The 15,883-nt window shown below is 45.8% G+C and overlaps 1 protein-coding gene and 1 pseudogene across 2 annotated transcripts in view; both read left to right on the top strand.

Annotated features, from left to right (window-relative positions):
* LOC126236753 (myosin-6) overlaps window positions 1–15,883 on the top strand; it is a 300,874-nt gene that overhangs the window by 6,012 nt on the left and 278,979 nt on the right. The window lies entirely within an intron of this gene.
* Window positions 10,709–10,826, top strand: LOC126238372 (5S ribosomal RNA; annotated as a pseudogene).

Raw genomic sequence — 15,883 nt, 5'->3', positions numbered from 1 at the left:
CATCACACACATCCAAGCCCGAGGCAGGATTCGAACCTGCGACCGTGGCAGTCCCGCGGTTCCGGACTGCAGCGCCTAGAACCGCACGGCCACCGCGGCCGGCCAGTATGTACTGTACTACCTCGATTCACCGCCATGATTTCATACGGGATACTCTACCTGTGCTGCTAGAACATGTGCCTTTACAAGTACGACACAACATGTGGTTCCTCCACGATGGAGCTCCTGCACATTTCAGTCGAAGTGTTCGTACGCTTCTCAACAACAGATTCGGTGACCGATGGATTGGTAGAGGCGGACCAATTCCATGGCCTCCACGCTCTCCTGACCTCAACCCTCTTGACTTTCATTTATGGGGGCATTTGAAAGCTCTTGTCTACGCAACCCCGCTACCAAATGTAGAGACTGTACGTGCTCGTATTGTGGACGGCTGTGATACAATACGAAATTCTCCAGGGCTGCATGAGCGCATCAGGGATTCCATGCGACGCAGGGTGGATGCATGTATCCTCGCTAACGGAGGACATTTTGAACATTTCCTGTAACAAAGTGTTTGATGTCACGCTGGTACGTTCTGTTGCTGTGTGTTTCCATTCCATGATTAATGTGATTTGAAGAGAAGTAATAAAATGAGCTGTAACGTGGAAAGTAAGCGTTTCCGGACACATGTCCTGATAACATATTTTCTTTCTTTGTGTGTGAGGAATGTTTCCTGAAAGTTTGGCCGTACCTTTTTGTAACACCCTGTATACAGCTATGAAGAGGCGTTTCCATGGACACGTTTACAAACTCGAGTTGTACACACGAGAAACAGCTGTGCACATGATACAGAAACTGTCCGGGATCATTTCACATCTAGTTTAATGCATAATTTCAAAGGTGTTTCCACGAATACACGAAGATGAATTTTTTTCGATATTACACTACAAATACATTTCATTTTTTTCTCGTTTCTAGTAGAAATATCCCAAATGAATACTCGGGCAATGCCAACTTTGTCGGCTAGTCTTATATAATGTTCAAAAATACAATGCACAACAAAATTAAAGGATAACTTATCGAAACCTCGTATGTGCCTCCAACTGCGACGTATGCTCGAAATTTGGTTCAAAGGTGGCTACCACCTTCGTCTGTAACGGTACAAAAGAATGGCGGTCTGCGACGTTACCCTCGTGCTCGGCGACTCTTCAGACAGCAAGGTGTCGACACATACTCAAAAGTTCCAGTCACATCGGCATCAAATATCACCACAATTCTGTACAATTACATAATGGATGCGCCACACTATGGGAAGGTCGTCATACGCTCTCTTAACCATATTTAACCCCTTCTTGTGACGGCTCTGCAATGGAAGTCCCAACGGCGGCACAAGCGTTGTAATCATGCCGAGTTTTTATGTATGGCCGAGGATAACATTTCGGACACACCGCCGCTAATAATCGACATGAGAATCCCTCAGGAGGTGGCTTAAAAGACATCAATGAAACAACCCCTTCGCATGGGGCGTTGATTCCTGCCATCTTGCAGAAGAAAATTTTAGTTGCAATTCGGTGTGCACACTGCTGATCCCCCAGACGACTCAACCCTACTCAAAGGACATTGTGAGGTTGCAACCCCATTGAACATGATCTAACCCTAGAACCGCAATTTTTAGTATGATGTATAGCGTCGAACCACTAGAGGTTGTTCAAAACGATTCGACCAACTTTGAATATGATCCGAAGAAGTAAAGGATGTTTATGCTTTTTCAGCCCCTGTTTCGCACACTCGTGTGGCGTAATGATGGAGGACCTCAACTTTGACACCTTTGTTGAGAATTTTAACGATGTACCTGTCGAAGACTTCGACACCTATTCAGTTGAGTGGTGCCTCGCTGCTGCTCTAGTGCCTGAGAGCAGACAACCAGTGCGGAACCCCTTAGGTCGAGTTGTCTGCCGTCAGGCGCTACAGCAGCAACGGAAAACCTCTCCGCTGAATGGTTGTACATTCCGCACAGACACATTTTTAAAGTGCTCAACAAATTTGCACGGGTGGCACCGAGGGTGTTGCCTAATTGGTGGTGGTGGTGGGGGGGGGGGGATCTTAGAAGGACCTTTTTCCGATTTATTCATGTACATGTCAATGTTGCACTCCTCTGTTGTCACACCACAGGAGGACTGTAAAAGGAAATCACCCTTGTTGCTTCGGATCACGTTCAAATTTCGTCGAATGGTTCTGAATAGTCTCTTCTGGTTCCACGCTGTACACCAAAGCAACAACTGCGGTTGCTCTACAGTCCAAATGGGTGCGACCACGTTCACTGCGGTTGTAGCCCATGATATCCTTGTAGAAGGGTTAAATTGTCCAGCGTCGAATCAAGGCCCCAAGTGGAAGGGCAATTTCATTCACGCCGTTTTTGCCACCTCCTTACAACTTTTCGTGTCGATTCGGAGCGGCATTGTGTCTGTAACGTTTTTCGCGGCCATTGATAAGAAAACCGCTTGATTTGAATGCTGGGTGTCGCGGTTCTGCTCTCCATCGCAGGTGCGTGAAAAGAAGTGGTGAAATGTGGGTAAGAGTGAGTGTGACGACATTCCGAGGTGGCGTCAGACGGAATTCTGGTGAAATTTTGTGTCAGTGTGACTTCATTAACCCATCTTACACTTCACATGAACTGTGGGCTCTGGCCTTTTTTTTTTTTTTTCGCGTGTGTAGACACCTTGCTGTCTGAAGCGTCGCCAAGACCGAGGATGACGTCGCAGCGCACCACGCTTTTGCACCATCACAAAGGAAGATTGTAGCCGGCCGAAGTGGCCGTGCGGTTAAAGGCGCTGCAGTCTGGAACCGCAGGACCGCTACGGTCGCAGGTTCGAATCCTGCCTCGGGCATGGATGTTTGTGATGTCCTTAGGTTAGTTAGGTTTAACTAGTTCTAAGTTCTAGGGGACTAATGACCTCAGCAGTTGAGTCCCATAGTGCTCAGAGCCATTTGAACAAAGGAAGATTGTAGGCAATTTTAAGCCAATTTTGAAACTTACGCGTCGCAGTGGGAGACAATTACGGGGTTTAGAAAAAAAATGATCTTTCAGTTTTCTTGCGCAGTATAGTTATACATATTTTCCATACATTCCTTTTTTTTTAATCGGACATCTTGTGAGAGTTTGTTTATATTTTAAGTTGTCTCATTGTTATTTTCAGTTAAAGTATTTTTCGAACCCCCCGGATTGTTAAATATTCTTTTTATCTGTAGCCATCACACCGACGTCATCTCAGACGCCGTCGCAATCTGTTCCACCGCGCGACCGTGGCGCGGGGCGCGGACGGCGGAGTGAGCGCGCCGCGGGCGGAGGGTATTTAAATCGGCCGCCGCCGCGACCGAACCCAGTTCCCCCTGAGCAGCCATAGTGTACGGATCTCCGTGTCGGCACGTTCACAAGAGCTCAGTCCGTCAGTTCACCTGATGATGGCGACATGTATGATCGCCGAAATATTGTGCCCGTTGGACACTGGAGACCGGCAGTACACCCGTGGATATTTTGATTCTTACATATTAATTAAAACTTCATATTCCGAACAATTATTCTGGGTAGCAAAAAAGTATATAATTTTACTAATAAAGCTTGTTCATTTATATTTAAAATTAGCACTAGATTTCACTTCCACTCAAGGCAATTATTATTTCCAAACTTTGGGTACAAAATATCAGGAAAATCTCGTACCGTCACAAACTCTTTCCCAAGACGATTCTTTCTCAACATTGTTTTTAGCACAGGAATTAGAAACAAAACCGCATTCTCAGCGCAGTTCTGCAGAGTGCACCGTGTCTCTGCTGATGAACGGGCGGTGTGGTGTGTGTGCTCCGTTCAGCCTGTCAGTAGGTCTCCAAGGGTTGCTTCCAGCTTAGACAGTGCACACGCTGTCACTTTACGGCAAGAAGGTATGTCAGACGAGGAAGTTCCCCGTCGAATTCGTTTATGCCGAAGCGATTCGATTAGAACATTCAACCGCGTTGTGAGATACGAAATACTGAAAATCTGTAATACACGTAAACATGGTCCATAGTAGGCTGTAATGTGTTTTTTATTTAATCATGCGATGTCGCCCAACGGTAGCTGAGTGGTCAGCGCGACAGAATCTCAATCCTAAGGGCCCGCGTTCGATTCCCGGCAGGGTCGATGATTTTCACCATTCAGGAACTGGGTGTTGTCTTGTCCTAATCATCGTCATTTCACCCCCATCGACCAGCAAGTCGCCGGGGTGGCGTCAAATCGAAAAACCTACATTCGGCGAACGGTCTACCCAACGCGAGATCCTAGTCACACGACATTTATTATTATCGTGCAAGTAGCTAATTTCGACTACTTGCCGTTGCCAAGCATCTGTAAAACCAGCATGGAAAGGCACTACATTGTCCGCATGCGTTGCCATCTATAAATAACGCTTTACACACCTCACATTAAGATAAAACATTACTGCACAATTTCTTACAACCACATGGTAATTCGTCTCAATTAGATGTGGTTGTAAGAAATTTACGCAGTAATGTTTTACCTTAGTGTGAGATGTGGTAACGTGTTATTTATACATGGCGACGTATGCAGACAACGTAGTGTCTCTACATGTTGGTTTTGCAGGTATTTGACAATGACAAGTAGTCGAAATAAGCTAATCGCACGATTAAATAAAAATCACATTACAGCCTACTACGGAAAATGTTTACCTTGATTAAACATCCAGAGGGTGTGGATCCCCTCAAACACAAAATTTTGCTGAAGATCTGAGTCGTAGTAGACTCCCCTGGTGAACACCACCATCTGGTGACCGTTATCTACAAATTAAGGCTCTTAGCACTCCGAGGTGCAACGAAACTTCACGAAGATGTGCGCTTTCGAAAATGTTGCCTTACCTTGGTTATTATTTTGTTTTTATGTGACGTTTTAGTTAATTTTCAGCTTCGTAAGTCTTATTTTTTGATTCACAGCTCCCCTAAATCTAAGCCCAAACACGTTCGCGGATATATCTTCAACAATACAGGGTCAACAGTACACTCTAAAAGCACTTGGGATAGTCCATACAAGAAGGACACCCAGTCCACAAAGTGGTGTCCAGTGCAAAGCTTGCTCTCAATTATGTACCATAGAAAATAATACAGGCAAGAGGCATGTACGAGGTGCAAACCTTCTGGTTGGTCCAGGCGGCTCCTGTTGCACGGTTTTGCGTGACTGATCCTTCAAGGTCTTCTGCTGCTCAGAATTCTACATTTTCTTCACTCATCAGATATTACAAAAACGTACACAAAGTATAAAAATGGGATGATAAAAATGAATTTGCGTGTAAGAAGTGATGAATCTATGTCTAACGTTCAACATGTCTTTTTTAACTTAAAAGATCATACATCGAAAGCCGCTACAAAAATCATCTTTTGCAGTTGCGTGTATGCGCCACAGCTCTTTGGTGGTCAGATATGGAAACAATGTAATTTCACTTCAAGTACTATCTTACTTCTCAGAATAATAATAATACATTAGCTAATTTAATTGCTATCGAATATCCTGTGAAATTTGGTCAAATCCAGATTCGTCACTGCTGTGTTGTGACACTGACCGGAATAGGAAAGCCGGCCGGTGTGGCCGTGCGGTTCTAGGCGCTTCAGTCTGGAACCGCGTGACCGCTACGGTCGCAGGTTCGAATCCTGCCTCGGGCATGGACGTGTGTGATGTCCTTAGGTTAGTTAGGTTTAAGTAGTTCTAAGTTCTAGGGGACTGATGACCTTAGAATTTAAGTCCCATAGTGCTCAGAGCCATTTTTTTCGTAATGGGAAATCAGGGAGTCCATCCGAACATGCTGAATTCTTTTGAGGAGGGTGAGCTTGTCATTGAAGCCTAGACCTATGTTATAGCGACAGCTTATCACAGACACTACCATAGATCTGGACTACGTATTCGCACCTAGAGTGTAACAGAAAACTTCCATCTTCCCTCTCTCTCTCTCTCTCTCTCTCTCTCTCTTATAAAGTGTGAGGTCATTTTCACATGTCAAACATGTCCAGTTGTGTCCAGTTGACTAAGGAAGTCAGTAAATAGTGTACTGGTCGTTACTGCAATCTGAATGCCTTCAAATTACGGTCCAATAATAAATTTTTCCTTTTCAATTCATCTTTTGAAAGCGGAAACCAGAGATACCGGAGAAGACTAAGATACTTCTTGATGCAGCGGTGTGGTAGATCATGTTTGTTTAGCGTGATCATAAGGGGCATCAAAAAGAATTCGTGACAGGGTTGAGGATTTGTTGGTTGTGAGGACGCAGAGTGCTATTTTCGACGGAGAATTGTCGAAAGAAGCAGTACTAACTTGCGGTGCGCCCCAGGGTTGCGTGTTGGGGGCCTTGCTGTTCATATTGTAAGTTAATCACCTGACAGACAATACTAACAGTAACAATATTAACAGTAACATCAGTTATCTATAATGAAGTTCTTTGTGCAAGGAAGTTGCGCAAATATGCAGTCAGACCTTAATAAGATGGTTCAAATGGCTCTGAACACTATGGGACTTAACATCTGAGGTGATCAGACCCCTAAAACGTAGAACTAGTTAAACCTAACTAACCTAAGGACATCACACACATCCATGCCCGAGGCAGGATTCAAACCTAAGACAATAGCGGTCGTGCGGTTCCAGACTGAAGCGCCTAGAGCAGCTCGGCCACAGCGGCCGGCCTTTGATAAGATTTCAAAGTGGTGCAATTTGGCAACATGCTTTAAATCTACGAAATGTAAAATTGTGTACCTCATAAACCGCACCAAAATCAGTAAATGCCTGCAAATGATCTTTGGGATTCCACTGTTCACTGTGTTTTGATTTCTGACAAATCGAAATGAGTTCGTAAAACGCCGAATATCTGACATCCTGTGTACGCGGACCAACGTGGTACAACTGTAGGACGGCACATGTGCACTAATAAGGTCACAAATCGCAACTGTAGATGCTTCACAAATAAAAAGAAGTGAAACGTGTATGGCACAATACAAACATTTCATTTAGTTGCATTAGACGAACCATATGTCCAACCATATAGAACAACTAAGCAATGATAGAAAACAATAAGAAATGACGATCATACGAATGTCTGGGTGTAACAATTACGTTTGATATGAAATGGAATGCTCGCATAAGAACAATTATAGGTACGACATGTGGCAGACTTGGGTTTAATGGGAAGATACTGGAAAACTACAACCTGTCTACAAAGGAGACAGCTGAAAAAACACTTCTGCGTCCCACGCTATATTGTTGTGTGTGGCACATCTATCAAATATAATTAAAAGAATATGGTCACATTATTTTGACCAAATGGAGAGGGTGACAAGATACTGCGAAACATCAACTGATAAACGCTTGGGTTTCAGTCAAAAGCCTACTTACAACGTTTCGAGAACCAGCAGTATATTACAGTCCCCTATGTATCGTTCCCGTAAGGGTAGCGGACACGAGACGAGAGCAATTACAGGTTGCACAGAGGCGTTTCAATAGTCTACAATCCGTCGCTGGCTACGCAATTGGAGCGGAAAGGAATCCTATCACGTGATACAATGGTAAATGCCCTCTGAACCTCACAGTATGCATGTAAATGTAGACGTACATTTAAGCGAGAACATCTACACTCTTCACGGTCTGAGACTTCCTTTCTGGAGCTAACCTGAAACTGCGAATATGCTAGTCTCCAGTACGTTTACTGGTGACTGGCGGATACCAAGGACAACGAATTCTCGTCGGCCGACTAAAGCACAGCGTATGAGAACGGTTACTTTTGTTGCTTATGGCAGGCTGAGCAGGGGGCCCTCCGGTTTTCGCGGTTTTCTCTTTTTTTTTTTCGTTCAGGATACAGGCCGGAGCAGCTTAACACAGCTGGGTAGATAACACAAACACACTCTCGCGCAGTTGCACGATCACATCTGAACATTAATTTTTTCATCAGGGTGCAAGAGGAAGTCTCCTGTGTGGTTCTCGAGCACAGCAGTTATGTAGTAATGTGCCCGTTAAGTGTGACAGTACTACCCGTGGCGTAGACGGCCTTGGCTGTTGCCGTGTAGCTGAAGAATCTAACGGTTCCCCATTGTCTGCCTCATCAATAGTTCGTTCGCATGCATTCCACCACGTCCAGTGAAGGTCTGTTCAACCGTGTCATTATTATTTCTCCAGGTACAGTGGAATGTAGGTCACAAAGACAATCAAGGCTATAAAGAGACACAGAATCTAAAGCGCTTCCACAGACTGCTGATGAATAGTGTCGTCAAGTATTCTTATTGTTGCGACCAACTGGGTTAAGATCCGTGCCGAGCAGTCAGGGAGTGATATTTACATCAAAATAACTAGTGGTGTCTTGAAATAGGAGAAACAGCCTATCTGAAACGAAGCGTCCCAAAGGGATATTTTACAAATATTTTCCACAGAACCAATAGTATGGATCTTAGCAACTCGGATGTTCCCACCGTTTTCGACGACAGCGAGAAACGTGCGTACAGTAAATAAATAAATAACAAAAAATTTCAGCTAACAAAAAGTAGTCAAGGTATGGACAATTTTACTTATGATGAGAACAATCAATACCCAATGTTGTGATTGCCTTCCTTATGGCGTTTGTGGCTCATTTCTTTTTGGCTGTGCGGCACTTTAGTCTTCTGGTTGTGTCGCCAGATGTCACAAAACAGTCACCTACATCAGCTATTCTGTGCGTACCACTCCATTTTCTACGCCTCGTACGAGACAATACCTAGCATATTCGTTCAATGACGGGTGGATTGTACGGGGAGAACCACTAGCACAGCCTTTCCGACCAGCTGACCTTAAGCCTAAGATTTCTGCCTCTGGGTACAGTGGTGTATTCCACGACCATCGACAAATTGTACACGTTATAGGAGAGCGTGTCCTTTGGCGGTGAACAAATATGAGTGCACCATGTACGTTCGCTCGGGTAATTCTTTGAGGAAGAGAGCTGAATGATTTTTCATAGTGATTAATAACTTCGATGAGTATTTCCTGTAGTGTTAGTAAGCAGCCAGCTTGCATACTATAGAATGGCCGATATCTCAACAGGAATAGCCAACATCTCAACAATTATTTCATTTCTTTAAAATTATCTAAAAGAGCGAATGCTGTACAAGTTATCTAATGCATAGAACGGCATAGACTGAAAAATCATGAACAACTGTAAAGAAAGTGCTCTATTCGCTACACTTACCTCGAAGTGTGTCAAAAAGTGGAATGGCTATTTTATGCCCTGAAACTTTTATTAGAAACTAACCTCGCACTGTAGTCCAAACAAATGTTTAGCACAACAGAAATCCTGTATCGTCTGAAACTCGTGGTCCAGTTCAGCGGCGAACTTAACCTTTTTAATTGAAAGAAAAAGCAATTCCTGTTGTTACTTGTAGTGTGACTAGCGTAATATTTTGCTAACACGTGAGATTGTAAGTATCAAGTCTATGGAGAGGAAATGCAGCAAATTTCTTACTTGCTTTGAACACAATAATAAAGAAACTTCTCTGAATACTTTTATAATTAAAAAAACAAATAGCAAAAGGATCCAACGTTCTTAAAATGCATGGCCAGTGGCTGAAGGCTCACAAATGCGTGTGCACGTGGTACTTACAGCATAACCTGTTCAAGGTGATGAAAAATTGAGATTAAGCAAACGTCTGAACTATGTAGGAAAGAAAGACGAGCAAAATGAGCATTTGTATTATCGATCAACCAGATCGTAAATTCTGATACGAATACATAGCATGCCATCACTAACTATCCACTTACGAGGGTTGGAACTTCAACAGTGGCAACTATTTGATCACAACCGATACAAAAGAGTTACATGTTTGCACCTGTTACTGTCCAGCGTTGTGTAGAACCCGTTGCCAGCGATGTGGAAGGCATAGTATACCGTTAGAAAAGCCTGTTCTATTGATGGTGCGAATGGAGCGGTCTAAAGTTATGGTGATTCTCGTATACGACTGTGATGGTGTTATCCTAATGCATTACGTTCTTCCACGATAGACCGTCAATGTACAGTATTACTGTTCGTTTTTGGAGCATCACCTGCGACTAGCTTTGCGAAAGAAGCGGCGACACTTTCTGCGCAACCCACCCATCACTTTGCACGACAATGCGCGGGCGCATACAGCGCAAGCTGTGGCTGCTCTGTTCGGTCGATGGGACTGGGAAGTACTGTACCATTCACCATACTCCCCGGACTTAAGTCCTTGTGGCGTTGATTTGATTCCGAAGATGAAGGAACCACTTCGTGGCATTCGCTTCAAAACTGTTCCAGAAATTCTACAGGCAGCAGACCGCTCCATTCGCACCATCAGCAGAACAGGCTCTGCTAACGGTATACTATGCCTTCCACATTGCCAGCAATTGGTTGTACACAACGCTGGTGACTACTTTGAAGGACAGTAACAGTTACAAACGCCGGCCGCGGTGGTCTCGCGTTTCTAGGCGCGCAGTCCGGAACCGCGTGACCGCTACGGTCGCAGGTTCGAATCCTGCCTCGGGCATGGATGTGTGTGATGTCCTTAGGTTAGTTAGGTTTAAGTAGTTCTAAGTTCTAGGGGACTGATGACCACAGCTGTTAAGTCCCATAGTGCTCAGAGCCATTTGAACCATTTGAACAGTTACAAACATGTAACTCTTTTGTATCGGTTGTGAATAAATAGTTGCCACTATTTAAGTTCCAAAGGCAACAGCCTTGCCGCAGTGGATACATCGGTTCCCGTCAGATCACCGAAGTTAAGCGCTGTCGGGCGTGGCCGGCACTTGGATGGGTGACCATCCGGGCCGCCATGTGCTGTTGCCATTTTTCGGGGTGCACTCAGCCTCGTGACGCCAATTGAGGAGCTACTCGACCGAATAGTAGCGGCTCCGGTCAAAGAAAATCGTCGTTAAGAGCGGTGTGCTGACCACACGCCCCTCCTATTCGCATCCTCATCTGAGGATGACACGGCAGTCGGATGGTCCCGATGGGCCACTTCTGGCCTGATGACGGAGTGCCTCTGCCTCATTTAAGTTCCAACCATCGTATCTAAGCTGGGAATTTTATCAGATTGTCAAGTTATTTTCTGGTAGTGTTTAAGAAAAGATAACAGAATACATGAAGAGTTATGGCGCCGTCAAACACAGAAATCTTCGCCTTCTTGCACGAGAATTTGGCTGAAGGCTGTTTTGCAAAGAGGTTAATGATACTGAGAATCAGTCGACAGCGCCTAGACAACGAACACATCCTCCTTCTTCGGAAGCCGAATCTAAAGCACCCGTCATTTACAAAGTATTTACCTGCCACTGAGTCAGAGAAAGCTAAAGTCACGTCTCGATCACCTTAATTGGGCGAAGTGAAGTCGTACACGCACGGCCTAGTCCCAAACATCTTCCAGATTCATGTGTGGCGGTGGTGCAGGACATGTCTCTGCATTTTGCAGACATTGTTTGCTAGATCAGTAAAAGCAGCGAAATATGCAGGATGTTTCAAAATTACATCGACAAACTTCGACGGGATATACAAGGTGTCTTGGGGAGCAAAATGAGGATAGGAAACCGTAGCTGGAAACGTCACCCAACGACGCTATAGAGCGCCGAAGTTGTAGGTGCCATTGACTGTGTGTGAAATTATATATAGGGTGATTCGGTGATGATGTTACAAATTTTCCTTGATGATGGAGAAGGGTAAGTGTTTCAGTGTGAGATAAGAAACCCTCGTTCGTAAACGAACGAGTCGAAAATTATAAGCGGAAATCGTTCTGATATCTCTGACAGTGGAACACATGCAACAGTACTGTTGTTGCTAAGACTGAAGGGTAGGCGACCCTCAGAGGTGGTAGTAAGGACCAAAACAAGTAAAAATGTCCAGTAAATATGGGCTCTACAACCTGAAGAGCTATTAGCAGTTGTTCAGTAGAAGAGTTGTATTTTCACAGTAGCTAAGATGAACAAACTTTCGTAGCTCTTAACGTATGCATTTTAGAGTTCATATTTACTGCATATTCGTTTTCTTGTTTGGGTCCATACTAAAACCTTGAAAGTTACTTACAATAAAATCTTAGCAACAACAGTACTTGTATATGTACACTCCTGGAAATGGAAAAAAGAACACATTGACACCGGTGTGTCAGACCCACCATACTTGCTCCGGACACTGCGAGAGGGCTGTACAAGCAATGATCACACGCACGGCACAGCGGACACACCAGGAACCGCGGTGTTGGCCGTCGAATGGCGCTAGCTGCGCAGCATTTGTGCACCGCCGCCGTCAGTGTCAGCCAGTTTGCCGTGGCATACGGAGCTCCATCGCAGTCTTTAACACTGGTAGCATGCCGCGACAGCGTGGACGTGAACCGTATGTGCAGTTGACGGACTTTGAGCGAGGGCGTATAGTGGGCATGCGGGAGGCCGGGTGGACGTACCGCCGAATTGCTCAACACGTGGGGCGTGAGGTCTCCACAGTACATCGATGTTGTCGCCAGTGGTCGGCGGAAGGTGCACGTGCCCGTCGACCTGGGACCGGACCGCAGCGACGCACGGATGCACGCCAAGACCGTAGGATCCTACGCAGTGCCGTAGGGGACCGCACCGCCACTTCCCAGCAAATTAGGGACACTGTTGCTCCTGGGGTATCGGCGAGGACCATTCGCAACCGTCTCCATGAAGCTGGGCTACGGTCCCGCACACCGTTAGGCCGTCTTCCGCTCACGCCCCAACATCGTGCAGCCCGCCTCCAGTGGTGTCGCGACAGGCGTGAATGGAGGGACGAATGGAGACGTGTCGTCTTCAGCGATGAGAGTCGCTTCTGCCTTGGTGCCAATGATGGTCGTATGCGTGTTTGGCGCCGTGCAGGTGAGCGCCACAATCAGGACTGCATACGACCGAGGCACACAGGGCCGACACCCGGCATCATGGTGTGGGGAGCGATCTCCTACACTGGCCGTACACCACTGGTGATCGTCGAGGGGACACTAAATAGTGCACGGTACATCCAAACCGTCATCGAACCCATCGTTTTACCATTCCTAGACCGGCAAGGGAACTTGCTGTTCCAACAGGACAATGCACGTCCGCACGTATCCCGTGTCACCCAACGTGCTCTAGAAGGTGTAAGTCAACTACCCTGGCCAGCAAGATCTCCGGATCTGTCCCCCATTGAGCATGTTTGGGACTGGATGAAGCGTCGTCTCACGCGGTCTGCACGTCCAGCACGAACGCTGGTCCAACTGAGGCGCCAGGTGGAAATGGCATGGCAAGCCGTTCCACAGGACTACATCCAGCATCTCTACGATCGTCTCCATGGGAGAATAGCAGCCTGCATTGCTGCGAAAGGTGGATATACACTGTACTAGTGCCGACATTGTGCATGCTCTGTTGCCTGTGTCTATGTGCCTGTGGTTCTGTCAGTGTGATCATGTGATGTATCTGACCCCAGGAATGTGTCAATAAAGTTTCCCCTTCCTGGGACAATGAATTCACGGTGTTCTTATTTCAATTTCCAGGAGTGTATTTCACTATCGGAGGTATCAGAACGATTTTCGCTTGTAAATTTCGACTCGTTCGTTTCCGGGCTAGTGTCCCTCACCTCAAATTAGCACATTACCTTTCTCGATGATCCCTTGTAGTGGGTCGTTGGATGATGTTTCCGGACTGGTTCCAATCCCCATTTTGTTTATCAATACGTCTTCTACATCCCCTGGAAGTTTCTCGGTGTAATTTTGAAACACCCTGTACGTGATGCATAAGTCCGTAGCGTTTTTCCATAAGTTTAATAAACGTAACAGAGACACGTAAGAGAGACACAACAGAAACTTAAGTCATTAATAATATATTTCCCTTCTCTGTTTACAACAGTTTGCTACCTCTGAGGTAACGTTTTGATTCCGCGACTGTAGAAATCACGTGGTTTAATGGCTCAGAATTCCTCGGGGCATGTCCGGAGCGCATTCTCATCCGGAAAGGAAGTTCTTTGAAGGTTGTTCGAAAGAGAGAGGAAAAGGTGAAAGTCTGAGGGCGCAAGATCAGTTGAGTAAAGTGGTTGCGGCATGACTTCCCAATCCAACTGTTGTATGGTGTTGTGTGTCAGTCTACAAGAATGCACGCAGGCGTTATCGTCGGGTAGCATCCCTTCACTGTCCGCCCCCGGTAGCTGAGTGGTCAGCGTGACAGACTGTCAATCCTAAGGGCCCGGGTTCGATTCCCGGCTGGGTCGGAGATTTTCTCCGCTCAGGGACTGGGTGTTGTGTTGTCCTAATCATCATCATTTCATCCCCATCGACGCGCAGGTCGCCGAAGTGGCGTCAACTCAAAAGACCTGCACCAGGCGAACGGTCTACCCGACGTGAGGCCCTAGCCACACGACATTTCATCCCTTCACTTCCAGGTCGTTGTTCTTGGATTGCGTCTGCAAGATGCCTGAGCTGTTGACAATAAATGTCAACAGTGATGGTCACACCTTCAAAATGGTTCAAATGGCTCTGAGCACTATGGGACTTAACATCTATGGTCATCAGTCCCCTAGAACTTAGAACTACTTAAACCTAACTAACCTAAGGACAGCACACAACACCCAGTCATCACGAGGCAGAGAAAATGCCTGACCCCGCCGGGAATCGAACCCGGGAACCCGGGCGTGGGAAGCGAGAACGCTACCGCACGACCACGAGATGCGGACGATGGTCACACCTCGGGAAAGCGATTCGTAGCACACCATACCGTCCTGTTCCACCAGATGCATAACATTATGTTTTGAGGATGCGCACAGGCCTTTATATGGGGAGCTGCTGCTTTGTTTGGGCTCAGCCATTCACTTCTTTTCCTGAAGTTAGCATGAAGACATCATTTCTTGTCACCAGTAACGACACAGGATAGGAATAGGCGGTGTTATTCACGAGCCAATTGATGACGAGCAAGCAGAGACGCACATGCAGCCACCCGCCGATTTCTGTGATTTTGACTTAGAGCATGAGGTATCCACACATTCGAGTTCTCGAGCTTCTTGACTGCATGCAAATGTCAAGCGATGCTGGAATGACCACAGTTCACCACATATGCCAGTTCTCGAGTACACTGACGTGGGTCATTGTGGATTACTACGTTTAAACGATCTTCATCCAATCCCCGAAGGTCTACCTGAACGTGGAGAGCTACTAGCGTCAAAACGATCCTCCTTAAACTGAGAAAATCATTTTGTTGCCGTACTCTGTCCAATGGCATTATGCCATACACAGCGCAAATGTTACCGATTGCCTCCGATGCAGTCACACCTCTACAGAACCCAATCAGAAGGATATCTGCAAATGATAAAATGACTATATGTAAACTCAAATAACAGTAGTAAACTACAAATAAAAAATGACAATCGCCGGCCGAGGTGGCCGAGCGGTTCTAGGCGCTAAAGTCTGGAACCGCGCGGCCGCTACGGTCGCAGGTTCGAATCCTGCCTCGGGCATGGATGTGTGTGATGTCCTTAGGTTTAAGTAGTTCTAAGTTCTAGGGGACTGATGACCTTAGAAGTTAACTCCCATAGTGCTCAGAGCCATTTGAACCATTTTTTGAGAAATGACAATCGATAAATAAACTCATAGGAACCGGAATACCAACATGAAAACAAACATTTTACGAACTTATGCAGCAACCTAGTATTTTTTATTTTACAGTAAACACAGCAATGATGAAGTTCACTACTGTATACACAACCGCCTTTCATCTTGATATAAAATTACTGAACTCATTTTCTAGTTTTGATCAGTACTATCTCCCGTAGCTATAAGGGGCTTTTTTTCTGAACACCATTTATGAGTCCTCCTCCGTAGCTGCCGGCGCGGTATCTCGGCGTGTTCGACTAGGGAGCTAACCATTCTGTGTAATAAAAAACGG

This window comes from Schistocerca nitens, chromosome 2 (assembly GCF_023898315.1).
Source record: "Schistocerca nitens isolate TAMUIC-IGC-003100 chromosome 2, iqSchNite1.1, whole genome shotgun sequence".
Lineage (NCBI taxonomy): Eukaryota > Metazoa > Arthropoda > Insecta > Orthoptera > Acrididae > Schistocerca > Schistocerca nitens.
The sequence above is the reverse complement of the archived record's forward strand: the minus strand, read 5'-3'. Positions and strand labels throughout refer to the sequence as shown.